We start from the raw sequence: 5966 nt of genomic DNA, 5'->3' as shown, positions 1-5966 counted from the left end.
TGTATTCCCTCTCTCCTTTGGATGGGGTATAAAAATAGAATTTATACATCCTATGTTTATTTTCATTACATACACTGTATATGAAATCTCAGTGATTGTATAGCTGCGGAAATATATAATTCAATTGAGAGAAAGCTCTCAGTAGTACTGTAGACAAAATATCTGGCTTATATTCCTCATGAAAAAATTTAAGCAGGTATCCTACTCTTTCTTAAGCATATTAATTTTTAATATAGTAAAACTATTTTTATGATAGAAGAAAAAAAAAACAAGGAAAAATAACACAGTATCTTTATCAATTAGTCCGACAATAAGTGAAAAATTGGCATTCAGCAGAAAACAAGGAATTCCTAAATTTCCTTTTTGTGTGATCATTGTACAACAATCCCCTACTCTCCCCCTCCCCTGAAAAACTGTATATGAAAAAAAAATTACAAATTTAGTGAAATTAGATTCTTTGATTCACTCATCAATGGATCACTGTATAATGTTTAGCAATTTATGAAGCAGACATGAAAGAAACCATATGTGGATTGTGGTGTTACCATGTACCCCCTCAATAATTAAATCCAATGGATACAATATATTCACATCACACAATACAATAAGCTTATCTATACAGTTGTTGTGTCCCCTCACTAATTAATATGAACATTGTTTTTGTTTGTCAAAACATAAGTTTTCAGTTGATCCCGGCCCTCTTCCTTCATCACCCTGAAATTTCTTTAACAGACCTGGCAGCTAGATCTAGGACTCAATTTTAAAATGTGGGTAAATCACATTCATATTTAAAGCACATGACATTCCAAGGATCACGTGCGAAAGAGAGTCAAGTATTCTCAATTGAAAACAATTTTACATACATGTACAAATTTATTATTTATTATGATTAATACATGAATTTTTACAAGCTGAAATAAAAATACAAGTTTTAATATCATGTCAATTTTTTTTCTTTCCCTTAAAATAGCTCTTATTGTAACAACTTTGAAAAAAAAACATGCATTTGATTTTTCTGAGTATACATGCAAATATATGCAAAGACATTGCATATAATAAAGTAAGTACGATAGGTATTTACATTGTATTTCAAATAGTTGTAATATAACATGTATAACGTGTTCAAGAAATATGTCAGTCTGCAAACATCTTGGTCAAATTGGTAAAATTAAAATATCCATGGCAAATTTAAACTTTAATATTTAGTTGAAGCTAAGGCCATTCCAAGTTTTTTCTCTGTTTAGTGTCCACCCATCTTTCAAAAACCTAGCTACCTATTCGCTAAAAACACACAGGTACAAAAAAAAATAATAAAACACATATTTTATTGTAATATAAATGACATAATTCAAAAGATATGATTTCATTTATCGATTTTTCATAAAGAAAGTTATTTTCTTCAGCAAAATCAAGGCATTAAATACTAAAACTATTCCAATAATGAAATACATGTATTATACAAATATTCAGAGATATTGCTGGAAATCAAAAATTTTGACCTGAATAATCAATTTTCGAAATCTTAATTCTGTTTGTTTTTTTCTGACATGGGGTGTCAAAAACCAAGGCACACGTAGACACTAAACATAAAAAAAATTGGAATGGCCTAATCAGTATTAATAAGTGTACTTTATCTTTCAACAAAAATATGTACATGAGCGATATTCTAAAGTTCATAAAAAATTGTCCTAGCAAATTCAAAAGGACAATGCAAAGCCCTCTCTCTTTTAGTTTCTATCACAAAATAGACTGTATATGATTTCTCTACATTTAATCAAGATGAGATAAAATCCATGCATGGATATCGTGACTTTTGATTATTGTTATCCCATATGAGTCCAACAGCTACATGGTAGGGCTGCCGCAGTCTGGATTTGAATTGAGGATTCTTCAAAATCTGTAATGAGGAGATTATACATTTTAAAGGAGTAGGACCAATATTCTTCAGAGTTAAATATCTATGATTTTATCAGATAGAAATCTGTTTTAACAGAAATAGCACAGAGACTATCATTTATGATAATTAAGTATAATTTTATAAAATGATTAAATTAATGAATATAAAGGCATTTTGAATCTACAAGTGGTTTCAAATCATTAGAAATAGCCTTGATTTATTAAACAGTTTCAAAAACCTGCAGCACATTTCACACATTTCTCAAGATGAGTCATTCAATTATTCAACATAACTGTATTTCAAAGCAAAAATTGCAATAAAGCTAAACAACTTGATCTCCTTTAAATTTGAAATATGTAGAGTTAAAACTTGAGGCATATACTGTTTATATTGCCATGCAGTGTTGAAAGAGCACTCTTCTGAAAAAATAGATAAGTACATGTAAGCATGTATAATTATTATAAAAATTTGATAATTTCCTAACGAAATATCTTTGATAATTTTTAAAATCATTGCTGTTAAGTAAGATTCATATATTGTAAATATTCATTTCTTAAAACTAAATATTTACAAAATAAAGATTTGCTTTGCAAATTTGAGGAAGAACTTAGCATATTACGAATTAATTATGTGTGTAATTTGGTGGTATTATGTCACAATGCTACTGTATTTATCTACTTTTTGATCCAATTTTATGGGCTGTTTATAACAGATGGAACAAAAAATGCATCATTTTTATTTTCAAACCTTTAAAATCCTTTTTTTAATTTGAATACATGTATTTACACAAGGATTCACTTTAATTTCAAAACTAATTTGTTTAAAATTCAATTCTAATGCAATTGTTTTGTAAAACACTTTTTCATTGGCTAATGCACTGATGTTTGAAGCAGTAAAACGAGCATTAACGAGCGTGAAAGCTTTTTCATTGTGACATCATAATATAGCGACGCAAAACACAGTGCTCCATGACGTATTTCATGTAACAAAATTCATCAAAATAAGACGTAAACAACAAAGAAAATGCATGGATTGCATTAGAATGGGAATAACTAATCTTCTTATTTGGTATTTGCGACCGTTAATGCTGATTTTTACCGGCTCCGCTTACGCGTCGCCGGTAAAACTCATTTTGCGACCGTTAAATCAGCATTAACGGTCGCAAATACCAAATTAGAAAGATAGTTATTCCCTAAATAACATGGTTTGAAAGCACAATGACATGTACGTCCTGCTACTTACTTCATGTACTTACTTCGGCCTGTCGTTCTATGAGGAACATAGGCCATTGGCGACAGTCCTATAACGAACTCAATTTGGAGCTGCTTTAGCTGCATCCTGCCTTGTCATATCCAGCGTTTTAACTCTGACTCTGAGTCAAGCCTTGGTGTTTCTAGGACATCCTCTCTTCTACAATAATATTAAATTGTGTAAAATTGCACAATTTTGCTTCATATGCATGCACCATGGATATTTTTTCTGGAATAACTATTACATGAATCAATATTAAAAGCCTTTTGGTTTCCTTTTATTTCTTTTTTATTTATTTATTTATTTTATTTCTCCTTGTTTAATTGACTGAACATGAATTTGAGGATAGTCATACCTATTTTATGCATGTAAAATATTTGCTATATTTATGTACAGTGTATTTTAAAATATATCTAAATATCACTCAATTTTAAATTTTTCGGCAAATAGCTATAGCAATATTCATAATTACAATAAAAGTATTCAAAATTGCAGTGATGAAAAAAAAAATATTTTCATGGGGAAAAATACTTTTTTCAAGGTGTCTTTATAAATATCTTTCATATTTCTTGACACCCCTGTACATGCAAGAGTTTCTGTATAAACAATGTCGATACTAAACCATGAATGACTAGTAATATAGTAAAGTACAGTGAAGGTGTAATGAATCAATGACACTTAATTTATATGTATAACATACAAAATATAATTTTTTTATATTATATTAATTATATTAAAATTAAAAATAATGTTCAACCTTGGATATTGTTCATTAGAACTCATCTTATACCGATGTATTATATTTTTTCGATATCTCACCCCCCTTTGGCCGATTTCAAAGCTCTATAAAAGAAATGAAATTTTGTCTGAGGCCTTCGGAAAAAAATTGCCTAGCATCCAAATCATCACCTAAGACCACAAAAATTACAGTACTGAAATATGCCGCATATAGCCAGGGCAATGCAAAACATGACCGACCTCCTAAGTACAGGAAGCGTTTCCTTCTGCCACGTGGTTTTGACAACCTTGAGTAAATATGCAACTTACATCATTAAAGTGGAAATCAAAGATAAAATACTTGTTTATGGTCAAAAAACATTACCTTGGGGTCTCTTCTGCACACCTAGGAACACTTGTTACGACGCAGGTAAATTATACGCGGCGATTATATTCGCTGCATCGTCAGCTGCGGAGATCGATTCGGCCATTATTTTTGTGACGTCAGCCCCCAATGTTTGCCCCCAGTCCAAGATGGCGGCTAATAACCTTGATAGGGTCAAATGGAGAAACTACTACACTAACAGTTTGATTTATTGATCAGTATAATTAGGGCCCCGCTTGGCGGGCGCTCTATAGTGATCAGTCTGGTCCGTCCGTCTAGCTGTCCGTCCGTCCGTCCGTCCGAGATCTCTTGTCCAAAGCATGTCTTCTCTCTCCTTGGCCCTATCTGGCTCATACTTCACCCACAGAGTGCCTTTGGGTAACCGGTGTGCAGTGACCTTGAACCAGGTTTCTAGGTCAAAGGTCAAGGTCATAGCTGAATTATATGAAAAATCCTTGTCCGGAGCATATCTTCTCTCTCCTTGGCCATTTCTGACTCATGCTTCACCCACAGAGTGCCTTTGGGTAACCGGTGTGCAGTGACCTTGAACCAGGTTTATAGGTCAAAGGTCAAGGTCATAGCTGAATTATATGAAAAATCCTTGTCCGGAGCATATCTTCTCTCTCCGTGGCCCAATCTGGCTCATACTTCACCCACAGAGTGCCTTTGTGTAACCGGTGTGCAGTGACCTTGAACCAGGTTTATAGGTCAAAGGTCAAGGTCATAGCTGAATTATATGAAAAATCCTTGTCCGGAGCATATCTTCTCTCTCCTTGGCCCAATCTGACTCATGCTTCACCCACAGAGTGCCTTTGGGTAACCGGTGTGCAGTGACCTTGAACCAGGTTTCTAGGTCAAAGGTCAAGGTCATAGCTGAATTATATGAAAAATCCTTGTCCGGAGCATATCTTCTCTCTCCTTGGCCCAATCTGACTCATGCTTCACCCACAGAGTGCCTTTGGGTAACCGGTGTGCAGTGACCTTGAACCAGGTTTCTAGGTCAAAGGTCAAGGTCATACCTGAATTATATGAAAAATCCTTGTCCGGAGCATATCTTCTCTCTCCGTGGCCCAATCTGGCTCATACTTCACCCACAGAGTGCCTTTTGGTAACTGGTGTGCAGTGACCTTGAACGAGGTTTCTAGGTCAAAGGTCAAGGTCATAGCTGAATTATATGAAAAATCCTTGTCTGGAGCATATCTTCTCTCTCCTTGGCCCAATCTGGCTCATAGTTCACGCACAGAGTGCCTTTGGATAACCGGTGTGCAGTGACCTTGAACCAGGTTTCTAGGTAAAAGATCAAGGTCATAGCAGAATTATATGAAAAATCCTTGTCCAGAGCATATCTTCTCTCTCCTTAGCCCAAACTGCCTCATACTTCACCCAGTGTCTTTGGGTAACTGGCGTGCAGTGACCTTGAACCAGGTTTCTAGGTCAAAGGTCAAGGTCATAGCAGAATGATATGAAAAATCCTAGTCAGGAGTATATCTTCTCTTTTGTTTGCACAATCTGGCTATTACTTCACTCATAGAGATCCACTGGTCAATGGATGTGCAGTGGCCTTGGTCGAAGTTTCTAGGTCATGGTCAGAATTACCCTTTCTGTTTAAAATCTTTGTTTGGTGCATAATTCTTTGCCTTTAATTCCAGTAAATTTATATAACTTGGGATACAAGATAACTTCAATAAATATTAGTAAATTTGCAGTATCCGTGAA

At 34.1% G+C, this 5966-nt stretch overlaps 1 long non-coding RNA gene across 2 annotated transcripts; it reads right to left on the bottom strand.

Annotated features, from left to right (window-relative positions):
• Window positions 1–790: 790 nt before the first annotated feature.
• LOC134230714 (uncharacterized) lies at window positions 791–4363 on the bottom strand. 2 transcript variants are annotated; one of them, XR_009984409.1, is made up of 4 exons: window positions 4251–4363; window positions 3140–3307; window positions 2267–2316; window positions 791–1897 (listed from the first exon to the last, which is right to left on the bottom strand). It is a non-coding gene; the product is annotated as an uncharacterized LOC134230714 (long non-coding RNA). The 2 variants fall into 2 exon arrangements; XR_009984408.1 differs by having other exon boundaries at window positions 3153–3307.
• Between the last annotated feature and the right edge of the window lie 1603 nt (window positions 4364–5966).

This window comes from Saccostrea cucullata, unplaced genomic scaffold, assembly GCF_032062105.1.
Source record: "Saccostrea cucullata isolate Sc308-1 unplaced genomic scaffold, CSIRO_AGI_Scuc_v1 ctg5107, whole genome shotgun sequence".
In the NCBI taxonomy this organism is placed as follows: domain Eukaryota; kingdom Metazoa; phylum Mollusca; class Bivalvia; order Ostreida; family Ostreidae; genus Saccostrea; species Saccostrea cuccullata.
This window is presented reverse-complemented; position numbering and strand designations above follow the sequence as displayed.